At 31.0% G+C, this 13,405-nt stretch overlaps 1 protein-coding gene across 2 annotated transcripts in view; it reads left to right on the top strand.

Moving 5' to 3' along the window:
- The first annotated feature begins 2,715 nt into the window (after positions 1 to 2,715).
- The window catches only part of LOC119833962 (protein TANC2), a 189,733-nt gene continuing 179,043 nt past the window's right edge, over positions 2,716 to 13,405 (top strand). For both annotated transcript variants that reach the window (XM_038358214.1, XM_038358213.1), the window contains exons 1-2: positions 2,716 to 2,826; positions 12,138 to 12,171. The gene's annotated coding sequence lies outside the window, so the exon portion shown is untranslated. The remainder of the gene's footprint in view (positions 2,827 to 12,137; positions 12,172 to 13,405) is intronic.

Genomic DNA, 13,405 nt, shown 5'->3' with positions numbered 1-13,405 from the left:
ATCCGTTTTTAAAAGCATAGCAACAGACACATTTATATACTTTCTATTTTATCTCGTTTAAGAGGAATTGAGAAAGCAGTATTTTACTCTATAACTCCTCGCTACAAATTTATACACTTTCAATCAAAATTACGTTTGAATAATGTTATAATATTATTATATATATTATAATATATTGTAATATTCAGTAGAAGTTTTAATATTTTTTTGTTTTTATTATTCAAATTTTTTTTTCTATACATTAAATGCTTTTCGGGCTTTGAAACCATTACTTTTTTGTACAAAAGAATCATTCGCTTGATAAATAAACGAGAAAATATTTTATATTCTACAGCTTTTCAATAGAATACATATAATAAAGAAATTTAAATAGGTAACATCCATTTTAAAATAAACGTTATCTATTCACCGCTTTTTTTTAAATACGAATAAAATATTTTTTTACTAGATTATCCTAAAACCAATATAGAACCATCCACCTATAAATGATCCACATACGAATCCATATATGAAAATATTTTTCATATTTAAACTTTTTAAGTGACATATAATATTTTTTATTCTCAATTAAATAGAATTGTCAGATATTATCTGTATTGTTAATAATAGCGTTAAATATTAATAATATCGGTAAAATTATATTATCAATGTATACTTAAGTGTGTTTGTTTGTCTATCTTTCACTTTATAACGGAGCGAGGTATTGATATGATTTTTTTAGCTGGAGATTTAAATGTCTAATATCTAATATCGGTTCGCCCAGGCTTCAGCCGTGGTACATAGCTTAGCACTCAGGTATCTTGCATATCCGAAAGAGAAAGAATTTTTAAAATCAATCCAGCAGTTCCTGAGATAAGCACGCTCAAACAAACTCATCAACTTTAAATTACAAGAATAGAATGCCAAATACTTAATTTATAAAACATTTCAACCTCAGCAATACAATGGGAGTACTAACGTAATCTAGCAGCATAAATATGGCCGATGTAGGGCCAAAGATAGCTAGTCTTAAATAGCTCTGAGTTCAGTCTAGACACATCAGCTGGTTATGCACGGAATGTCCTGTCTCCGAATCTGGAATCATAGAATGTATGAATATATGTCCTAAAATTGGCTTGTTGAATCTTAGCTGTATAAAGCTGTGTTCATTCTCTTTTTTCACAGTCATAACAATTTAAAGCGTTATTAAAAGAAATAAAAGGTTGATATATTATATAAGGGTTTTATATTTAGTTTTTTTTTTATAACAGATTAATTAGTTACGTATGTCCATTTGCCAAATTGTTCGAATTTTAGAAATTAATTAAAACAAAGTCATTTTAAATTATGGTTACATAAATGATAAAATTTTCAATATTTTTGCTTTTTCGCTCGTATGTACTCTCAGCAAATATATTTATTTTTGCTCTAAGCGACCTATTTTTCAAGAATATAGCCATTAAAAATAATCGTTCAACGAATCATGCCACACATTAAACCAAAGAAAAACAAATAATTAATTGTGTTTTCCCTGAATACTTCATTATTATTTAAGGTCGTAGATACAAATAAACGGCCCAAACAAAAAGTTTCCACCACTTCACATAGCTAACTTTTTTAATTATCCCTGTTTGACAGACAACTCAAACATTTTACGCAAAAAATTTCACGATGTCCGCAGTTTTTATAACACCGCCCTAAAACCGGCACGAAGCACCAAACAATTGGCCTATATAACCCAGTATTAGTGCGCTGAATATTGATCCATATTGCAGTTGGAATAAGAACTGAATTGCTTTCATCGTATTGTGCGTGGACGTATAAATGCCACTCGTAAGCGCCGGAAATTGAAATTCGCATTTTCACAATATGAGTAATGTAAGGACCTTATACGAATTGGGAATAATTTGTATATACAATAATATTCTTACAATTCGTTATCGATTATCGGTATCGGTATCGGTATTCGATATTTGATGCAAATATATTAACGATGTGTTGTTATTCAATATTCGTGTTCTTTACTCATATTATGCTTATCAATTACAATATTATATTTTTTTGATAATAATAGCGTAAATATTATTTTCAATAGTCAATTATTTATGATGTAATAAGTATTATATCTTAATCCTAATTTAAAAAAATGCCTCTTATGTTTAATTTTAAGCGGTTAACAACGAATTTAATTTTTATTTGCGTTGCCTAAGTCGTTTAAAAACTCTTTCAATGAATGTTTTTAAAAAGTTATTATTACATACCGATTTAAACTAGAAGAAAGTAGAATATAATTCGTACTGATTTTAAAATTATTTAAGCAAAATACGTTTACGTAACAAAACAATAAGTTTAAGGGATTAAATTTCTTACATACCCTACCTAGGCTGCTGTTTACCAATAAGGCCAATTTTGTATGAAATATTATTGTCTAATAGTACCGGATTCATATTTTTACAATGCGGTGACTTCAAACATCTTGTAAGAGCTTTGTAGGCAACACCGCCACTGAATAAGTTGTATCGAATCTTAAAAGAAATCGGAAATACGAGAAACGTTAACGAGAATAGGAACTAATGCACATAAAAACTTAGATACCGGACATCTATTTAAAGAACTATCCCAACTATGAGCACCGATGGAAATCGTTCTTCCCTGAGTGAACGTTCCGCTATTTCTGGACGCGGGAGGGCGCCCAGTGGTACGATCTTTTGTTTCTTATTTTAGTGAAAAATAGACGGGAAGGGTGGGTGAGTCAGTGTGTGCCGGCGCGTGCGCAGACTCGCATGAAATTCAGTGGTTGTGTTGGATCGTGATGTGTAGTGGTTTTTGTGTTTGGTGGGTTTTATGGTGAGGGTTTTTTTTTAATTAAAGGTTAGAATGACTCGGATAACGTTTAGGCTGATTTGATTTTCAATGTAGCTGAATTGTTGAATAGGCGTTCAATTTAAACGGGTGTATATTGAATAATAATATTGGCGCAAGTTTAAAAAATTTATAAACTCTTTAAGCTCGAACACGTAGAAGCATTAATTAATTCATTGATTTCTATTCCTGTATTATTTATTTTGTACTCTAAAATTATATACAGCAAGACACAATTTTAAAATCAATATATTTGTTTAAATAATAAATACATAATTATTTTGCGACTTATGATCTGTACATTATTGTAATAAACGACAGTCGATGCGCGGTTAAAGACCCCGACTACGTATTTAAAATAACACAGAGTAATCTGCATATAGAGACTTTATTTTAATTTTATTTATTATTATTATTAGTATAGTATTTTGAACCAAAACTTGTTTAAAGACTCGGTGCACTGACTGCAGCATGGAAATAAATGTCTTTAGGTAGACGCTAGAGTGTGTTTAGAATAGACCTAACAGGAATTTTGAAATGCATCACGTTGCATAATTTGGCACGTGATTCGTGTCCGCGTGTTTTTCTCTTTCGCTTTCATATTATTTGGCTAAGGAAGAAAGAGATATCTATATTTTTTGTATTTTAACTGTTGTTAAGACATCAACGCAATGGACTAGTGTTTTAAATAAATTCTATATATGTTAAATATACGATTTTATTTTTTAAACCTCAAAGAAACCAGTAAATAATAAGTTCAACTGTTGTTTCCTTATTATATACAAATGTCCACCTACAATCTTATTATTATAACACGGTTAATCGCATGTAATATTTAATTAAATCATCTACGTAGATGTTCATAGGCGGTGGCAGCACGTACCATCAGGCGACCCACCAGCTCGAATCCGACCATGACATAAAAAAAAAATATTACTACAATGTATTTTCACAAGTTTTAATTGCACGGCTAGGTCATACATACAACACGAGATCGTAAATACCACACAAAATACCCGTCAGAAACTATTTGGGCACCGCTGGCCGGAATTATTAAATCCGGCCCAGTTTTCCGTTGATAATTCAACTGTATTCCTGATAATTTTAGAGGTTCGCTTCGGGCTTTACTCAGTGATAAGGAGTGTTGAAAAACAAATCGCAGATTTTCACTTTAGAACTGTTTCATCGCTCGCTGAAGGTGTGTGAATGTGTGGGTTATGGACATTCACATGTGTATAATACGAGTATTTATGTCATATTTATTATAGGGTGCGTAATGTTTCTGCAATTATAGAAAAGTGATTTCTTTTGTATTGATGATATTGATCATGGTATTTAAATCACCTTAATAAACTCTGTATAATGTACATACATATCCATTTATTATCGAGTTAATGAGTTATATTTTTTTAAATGTAGGTTACAACAGTTCAAAACTAAACTATCATAAGTCATTATAAAGCTTAACAGGAAACCGTCATTAGCTCAAATGGACTTCTGATGTAGGCTATAAATAATAAAATCCAGAAATTGTCTCACAATGTATTCAATGTCTGAAGAAACGCGCTGTTAGTAACAGCTTGACGGAGATGCAGACCAACAAACTATATTTAAACGGTACACTCAAGACAGATTACTTCAAACTAGTTCGCGTGGATAGAAATAGCGTCTAAAATATATTTTTCTGAAAATTGTGAAGGGTTATTATTTGAATGGTCAGGTTCGCTTAATAATTGGAGAAGAAAATTAGTTTAAAAATCTAGAGTTAACTTTAGAACATAATTGTATAGTCTATGTGATACAATAGACTATATGACACTCGTATTAACTAATCAGTTAAGAAATTCTCTTATCTATGTCCAGACATTTCCTATCAAGGTATTTATAACCTAACTAAGTATTTATCGATCACGAAAGGGTACTAAAACTAAAGCTACAAAATTACATACCATCAATAAATATTTATCAAATCGTTTTTAATGAAAAATTTAACGGAGCTCCATTCAAAAACGAAAAATAAATTCATATAATAACTATAAACGCTACAACGCACAGAAAAATTTTCTTTTTATGTCACTGTTGGCAACTGGTGGGTCGCCTGATGGTGAGCGCTACCACCGCCCATGCGAACTTAATATATCCAATTATATTTGATCATCTAAAACCATTAAGCATTTAAATTACATACATGCAGAGACTTCATATTTATGATATTGGAATACAGTATTCCTAGTCATACAATTTATCAGAGCGCAGTCTCTAATGTCATAGCAAAAAACAGCTTCAACCAATTTTGCCGAATGTCTAGCTAAAACTGCATTACTCGAGAATGTCAATATTTGACTTGAGGTTAGCCACAAATTGTGAATTATATTGCATGATTTACAAATATAACGTTACACAGAACCTTAATAAAATCATTTATTGACTGGTATTAACATTAACGCATATTTACTAGTAAACTCGAGAAACTAGTAGATGGTTACATAAAGATAGATCACTTTTTTTTTTTGTTATTTTTCTATGAAACGAATTAAACCGTATATGTATCTAGAAATAGTATCAGTATATACCAGCCATAGTAATAGTATCTAACGGGTTGTCTGAAAGAAATCGCTCATTAACCGATAAGATCGCCTGTTAAACTTTCTTTTAACCTGTCTTTTGATTCAGTTTGTTTTTTTTTCTGTATAAGTTTGAAGTGATCTACAAAATTTATATTTGCATATTTTATAGAATGCATTATAATATGATTATAAAATTTTTTTTTCAGAATAATTGTCAAAGTATGTGAGTGTTTTTATTTCCGCAACATAAGAATTGATTTTGAAAGCAATTTATTAGAACTAAATAATTCAATAAAATGAAATGAATGAAATTTTCGCGATGGAATGAAAATAATCGCCATTTTAAATAAACTTTAAATAAAAATAAAATACATAACAGAGAAATGAGAACCGGGAGCTGTTGACAGCGACGCATAATCATGGGAGAAGGTTCCAGAATTTATCCCGGTGGGCTCTCTGCAATTCCCAACCTTCTCCCCTGGGAATAGAGTTCCCAATCCAGTGTGTAGTTTTTGAAAGCAATAATACGGAACGTAACGATTCGTTGGTATTTTGTATCGCATGTGTGACAATGTTATTGCATTATTAAAAGTTTAGGCTGTCGCGAAATTCAGGCTAATCGAAACGTAACTACATGTGACTAGACTGTGGATGGAAATTTTGTGTTGTTTGAATACGGAGTTTAAATGGAGACTCTGTCGTTATAACTTCATACATATTTCATTCTTAAATATTTTTTCGGTCCATTTGTCTGGGTTTGGTCTCTTCATATATTAAAAAACTTATCGATCGTAATTAAGAAAGTAAGAATAAACATAGTCAATTTGTTATTTTTAACACGCTTTTATAAGCTTCTCCTATATGTATGCTTATATATTTGTATGTAACTCTATTTTGACTACTACTTACTTTAAACGGTCAGATTTAATTCAAACCTTGCACATTTATCAAAGATCGGTGACAATAATTCTATTTATTGATTTATTTATTTATTATATGTGAGTATATGAGTTTATCTCAAGATCTTAGGATCGCCAAGATAAATAATCCTTACGTATACTCAGTAAAAGAGCAACTGCGACAATTTGATTGAAAATACATCAGTGTAGCGTTTTTTTTAAAGCTATATGTTAATATTTCAAAACCGATTCTACCCATTGTTATGCGAGCAGATGTAGCCGACGGGCATAGCAATTTGTGTATAAATATATTATATCGCTATTGGCTTTTAATATTTTCAGTTGAACAAACATGATGTATTGCAATCCCATCAACTTCCGGTGCAATAATTTTTTACCGGAAATGACGTAATATTTTTACCCTGCAATTGGAAAAGCTTGTTTCACTGCAATATTTCAGCGCTGAAACCATAATGTGAATGCGTACGGAGCTTAATGTTGACAATTTTCAACTTTTTGCATTCCCATTTATTAGTCTGAAACTCTTTTTATTTGCTATTATTATTCCACTATATAGTAATAAAACGGTTTATTAATAATTAATATGAAACGCTTTTTAAGTACCTCCTATCTATCGAATAAATTAATAATAATAATATTTAGCTAGGATTCATTTTAAAGAGTACAATATGTCTAAAAAGGTAGGTATATTATTTCCGTCATCAAGTGATGAAAATTTTATAAACACATAGAATTATTGTCTCATCAGGTCTTTTAATAATCTCAATTATCAGGCTTATTTTCACGTTACAAACGTTCTAGGCACCGCCTTATTAAATTCATTACCTCATTTCCACTAATACTTAGTTGTTATACTATCGCATTATAGATTTGTAAATAAGCCTCTTAGCTGTTATCTTTATTCGTAATGATTACAATTTAATTTAAAAAGACTAATGAATCTGCCTTTTTCTATTAAGATTACCAACTCATAAACAAACATTAAAACAACAATAACATTGCATTGTACATAACTAATTAATATATCCGAAACTTACGAAGCGACACACAGTTAAATTTATCACTCATTGGTCTGTCCAATTAAATTCGGATGTAATTTTTCAACGGACGAGCGAATTATTCGCTTAACAACATTACATGACGCATGTCCGCGACCTCGCCAATGTTTCAACTATTGGACGTTGTAGTAAAAACAAAAGGGAATAGATGATTTTGTAGGTATCGTGTACGCGATCGGAATTGGTTCTCTTTTGATATAAAAATGTTTGGTGTGTTTAATTTGATTATAGTTTATTTATGCTGCGTTCTTATGTTATTAAATTGAATGTTATATAAATTATTCTGTAGATCATTATAATAAATGAAAATTAGAAAAGGGCCTGCTTATATTTACAATTTGGAATAAATAGTCGTATCGCATTGGTTCAATAATGTATAATAAAGAACGTATATGAATTGTGTATGAAGAATATAAGAATTATTGAATTATAAAACTTTAATTAATTTGAAATGAACTATATTTTCACGGGTGGTCGGGACGTTACTTAGAAAAATAAAATATTCGTAAATACTCCATGCATTATTGTTGTACTTTGTACGCGCTTACTTGTGCAATATAGAAAATATATAGACTATGATTTGTTTGAAAGTTTGTAAAGGGATTTGAATTCTAGTTCGATGTTCGAAATAGTTATTTCTCGACACACTTGAAAAGGACTCGTCATTAATTTTAAGACTTGTCCGTAATTATAGAAAGCAACATACGCTGTATCAAAGATTCAAAGCCATCTAAATAATTACGGACCCTCGAAAGGGCAACATCGTCGTTAGATCTTCCGCGCCAGGAAATGCAAAATTCTAACTTTAAGATACTTATTTGCGATGGATTGAAAAACTTCATACATGTATCTACAAATTATGATATTATTTCACCGTTTGTAGCCTTGTCTATTTAGAACTCATATTTAGGTTTAACTCATATTTTAAATTCCTAACTTCATCTCTTTAATGACCACCTCCTTGGTTCAGTGGTTAACGCGTGAGCGTAGAACCGAGGGTTGCAAAGTTCGATTCCCGGTTCGGACGCACAAAAAGAAAATATCTCGGTCTTGCAGGATACAGAAGGCTGATCACCTATTCGTCCATAAAAAAAATCGATCAGTGAAACAGATGTATATCATCTGCTCCATACTTATCTCTTTAATACAGTATATTAAATATACAGATATAGGATTACAAAATGGTTTAAATTTGGTTAAGAAAATTGTAAAAATTCAAACATGTTACTGTGACATTGCATGGACAATAACAGCTTATGATGATCTCATAAACAGTTTCACTGCGCTTTAATGTTAATATGCACCAGAACATAAAAATCAATAAAAAAACAACAGCAGAGATAAACGAAAATAGGATAATAGGAACATAAAAATACTTTCTTTTTTTTATCAGTGAAATTTCATGCTTGGAAGATAAATCAATAGCAGAGTAATCCTGTACACCTATTACCTTCGTACTACAAAAACATTTTATTTGGAATTTCAATATTTCACAAGCGATTCCAAACTCCTCACTGCAAAATACAAAAGTTACCAGTTATCACATTCAAAAGCAATTTAAAGGTACAAGAGTCGCGTTAATATATCGCCCCGTATGGGCCCCAGAATCCCCTTATCGGATAACTCGATCCAAGAACAAAAGGTGGTCCCCAGAACGCATTTATTGTGCCTTCATTTCCATGCCATTGTATCGGCGTTTACTTTAAGTGGTTCCATGTTATACTTTTAAAAGAGTTACTACTACTTACACTAACGAGTATTTGTGGCTTGTATTAGATTTGAACCAGCTTTTTGTTCCTTAAAACTTGCAGTAATTTATCGAGTAATCCTACTTCCTACTAATATTATAAATGCGAAAGTTTGTACGGATGTGTGTGTGTTTGTTGCTCTTTCACGCAAAAACTACTAAACCGATTGCAATGAAATTTGGTACGTGGAAAGCTGGACAACTGGAATAACATATAGGCAACTTTTTATCTCGATATTCCTACGGGATACGGACTTACGCGGGTGAAACCGCGGGGTGCAGCTAGTATTTATGTATAGAACTAAAGGCTTTTCATTGCTGACAGATGAGAAGAGGTATTGAAAGAAAATATTATAGCCTGAGCGATATCTTAAATACGTTCTATTTAATATTAGCAACAAATCTATACCGACATAGTTACACGTACACAATTGTCATGATATTTATTTAGGATTTCATTTAAGCGATGATAAATACCGAACAAATTACGATGCCCGAAAGTCAAAGAGCAAATAATCTGATGTAGAAACGTCACAGTACCCGAACGTAATTCCTATGAATAATGTATAGGGTCGAATACCCAATTACTAGACAGTTCTAGTCTGGGAGGACTTTTGACGTAGGCAGAATACGCTGTAACGTTGATTAATTGGCTGTGACGTATCCGCATATAATTGTATGCCGCATCTGTGATATTTTGTACATTTAAATGGTTTGTAGTACCCTTGATGCATTTAAAAATTCATCCAACTTATAAATTCATTTTTTTTTGTTTTAGTACTAAAATTGTGTTTAAAACATTATTTTATTGTTAAATTAAATGAATTTTATTAATATCTCACAACTAACAAAACATATTGTTGAGTTAACGCTTAAAATTATTCATTTGTAGAAATCCTACCAATTATATTACAGTCCAATTTAGCTAACTGAAAAATTTACCTAAATACAAAATAAATATTTACCTACGGAATGAAAATTTGTTATACTAACTACTTTAAAAACTCTTTATATTTATAACATGTACGTAAAAGGCTTTTTTTCTCACTAAACCTTTTTTAAAGCTTTAGATTAACTTCCATGGCCATGTCATTTTGAAGCGAAGATAAGGATGCAAAGGAATTTTTTAGTATGGCGGTGAATGACTTGACCTAATGGTAGTCATTCACCGTCATGGTATATTAAAGTGACCCATATCGTGTACGTTATAATGAAGGACTATAAAAATAAAAAATAGGGGATTTTTTTTAGAATAAACTAAACAAATTGTGATGTGACGATCATTCATTGGGAAATAGAGAAAATAAAATTGAGTGGAATATTGAATTCGAATAGAATTATTATTAAACTAGCTGCGCCCCTCGGTTTCACCCGCGTAAGTATCCCGTAGGAATAAGGAATATCGGGATAAAAGGTTGCCTATATGTTATTCCAGTTGTCCAGCTGTCTACGTACCAAATTTCATTGTAATTGGTTCAGTAGTTTTTTTCTTGAAAGAGCAACAAACATACAAACATCCTTACAAACTTTCGCATTTATAATATTAGTAGGATTAGTTACGAATCAGTGTGAAAATTTCAAAAACTTTTGTACTATTTACCTTACCAACTTTCTTTTCACAATATTTGTTTTTCTAATCAATATAATAATTCTCAACAGGACAGTAGTTTGTTACTTTTATTATGTATACATTTTACCTACATAGAATTAGAATTAGAATTGGAAAAAACAACTACAGAGTTATATATAAAAGCTACTCAATGCTATAAAATTAAAAATTAAACTGTGTAGAGTTTATTGCCGGCTTTTCTCTATAGAAACTCCGACCCGATGGTAGATGTTAAAACTGTGTTATAACGATTCGAAAATGCTTCTATAAAAAGTCTAATTAAATAAATAAATGTTTCAGTAAGATTATGAATATCAAAACATACAATTAATGCCGCATTGGTTTGATACCAAGAAAATATAGTTACAATACATAACTACGACTTGGAACATAAAAAAAGATGAGAAATCTTACAAACAGAATTCCGATAATTTAAAATAAATTCTTATTTCCTTAACAATGGATCCTAGAACGAGAAATTACACTTATTTGCAATATTATTGATTGTAAAGAAAATAATCATTACCTAGAAACATTGCAACATTATATAACGAAGCTCTGCAATCGTTAACCTAGATATTGTATTTATCGAATTCACTTGTACACTATTTGCAAAACGTTTATAACTGCGCAATATTTAATTACATAGATTTTTTCTTCAATTCCAATATATACTTAATACATTTATCTATATAGAAGATAAAACAATTTTAATGAAATATAATACTGTACTGCATCAGCCTATTTTGTTTCAATAATTCGTGAAAACTACGTACGAAACCCCATAATCCACTCGCTAGTCTAGACAAAACCTCATCAAATGGAACTAAATAAATATGGCTATACACCAGTATACTCAATGGCTAACCTAACAAGTCACAAAGTATATTAACATTTTCAATTGCGAGAAATGAATCGTTGCATTTCTCTCTTGTCCGGGTTATAAATGACATATACCAGCACTGACGCGCTCGCGATAAGGGAAAATGACATTGCAACTTGCCGTCGATACGTAAATTATTATTATTGTTCAATACTAGCTGTAGTTACTATATTTATGTATTGTTATTACTATAATAAATTTCGAGTTGTATATATTTAAAACTAGCCTTAACACAACATAAGGTATCTCACGTAACAACATAATCTCATGCCCAATCCATTCCAGCGATACAAAAATTCTTTTCTGAAAAAAAAAAACATTTAAAATGCGACCAAATATTGACAATTTACCGCCAAGAATAAACACACGAAGGTACCCAACCTCCTCCGTTCAAATTAAAATTAAAAAGGATGATATTTAACATAATTTTACTGGCTAGTAACATTTATACTAAAAAAACACAATTTTATTGTATTTTACTATTTAATATAGAGGATTATTTCTTATTCCAGATACGAATCCACAGCAATGCCGTAGTCAGCTACTGTAAGTTATTTGAAGGACCGTGATATTTACGAACGTTTTAGTATAAAATTAATTAATTTTTAAGCCATTGTCAGGGAAACAATTTAAACGGTAAGTAATATTATCTGCGTTGCATATTGCAAAATATTCATTAAGTATTAAATTACTTTTCCATCATTTATATATTGTATCTTGTATTAAGAACGATATAAATCAAGTGAAAAAAGTTTTATCACATTTCAACCACACATAATATTAGTAAAACCACTTGAAAGAGATCTTTAGGTTTTTTATTTTATACCAACTGCAAAAATTTAGGAGGTTATCAATCTAACTGTATTTTTTGGCATTGTTATCCCAAAATTTTCGACAGGGTGAACCGATTTTGATGCTTATTTTTGACGTGACAACGTCTTAAATTAGGTTGCGGCTCGGAGTCACTTATGAAAAAGTGTAACGCCCGGTAACGTTACGATGAGTCACCGAACTATCATCGGTCCGCCGCGCGCGCAGCACTAGAGAATTAGGCGCATTGCATCGGCGCGTGCTTGTGTCTCTGTCTCTGTCTTTTTTGTAAACAAAATATATTTTCTCTAGTTAAAATTTGTGCAATTCTTATTTTCATTCAATTCCTTGTTCCTATTGTGCAATTTAATAATATTCATATCAATAAATATTAAGAGAAAAAGACGTTGTCACGTAAAATCTTCGCCCGTAAAACCGACTTTACAGGCAACCATTTTTTTTATTTTGCAAACAATTTTAATGATATACGACAATTCTGAGCCTACAAATTTACGAGTAACGGCCACTCTTAATCACACAGAAGCAATCCAAGCAAACCAATTCAATTAACCGAGTCAACGACCTCTAAAATCAGCCAATTATTTAGTGGTATCGATTCAAAGTCCACGGGGAGACACAAATTTACGTTATTGCTTCGGCAGAGAATGCGCCGCGTGAGACACATTTAGTTGCAGGATTAGCGCCGCCATGTTTAAATTATCTGTGACGTAAGCAATTGTCTCTAGAGTGTTCGAATCTGTCTTTTATGTATATGAGTGGAAATAGGACACCTAAATGGTTAATAATCGAATGTTATACGAATGCTTTTCGTGTCAAAATTGAAACTGATCGAGGAATTAAAATGATTCATCTAATTTATCTTTAGCTACTGATATGGCAATTAAATATCTTTTTTTTACTTATTTATTTTGTAGATCCATTAATCTTAGTAATATTAACAAAGTTGCAG

This window comes from Zerene cesonia, chromosome 18 (assembly GCF_012273895.1).
Source record: "Zerene cesonia ecotype Mississippi chromosome 18, Zerene_cesonia_1.1, whole genome shotgun sequence".
In the NCBI taxonomy this organism is placed as follows: Eukaryota; Metazoa; Arthropoda; class Insecta; order Lepidoptera; family Pieridae; genus Zerene; species Zerene cesonia.
Note: the sequence above shows the minus strand (reverse complement) of the source record. Positions and strands in the feature narration are given on the sequence as shown.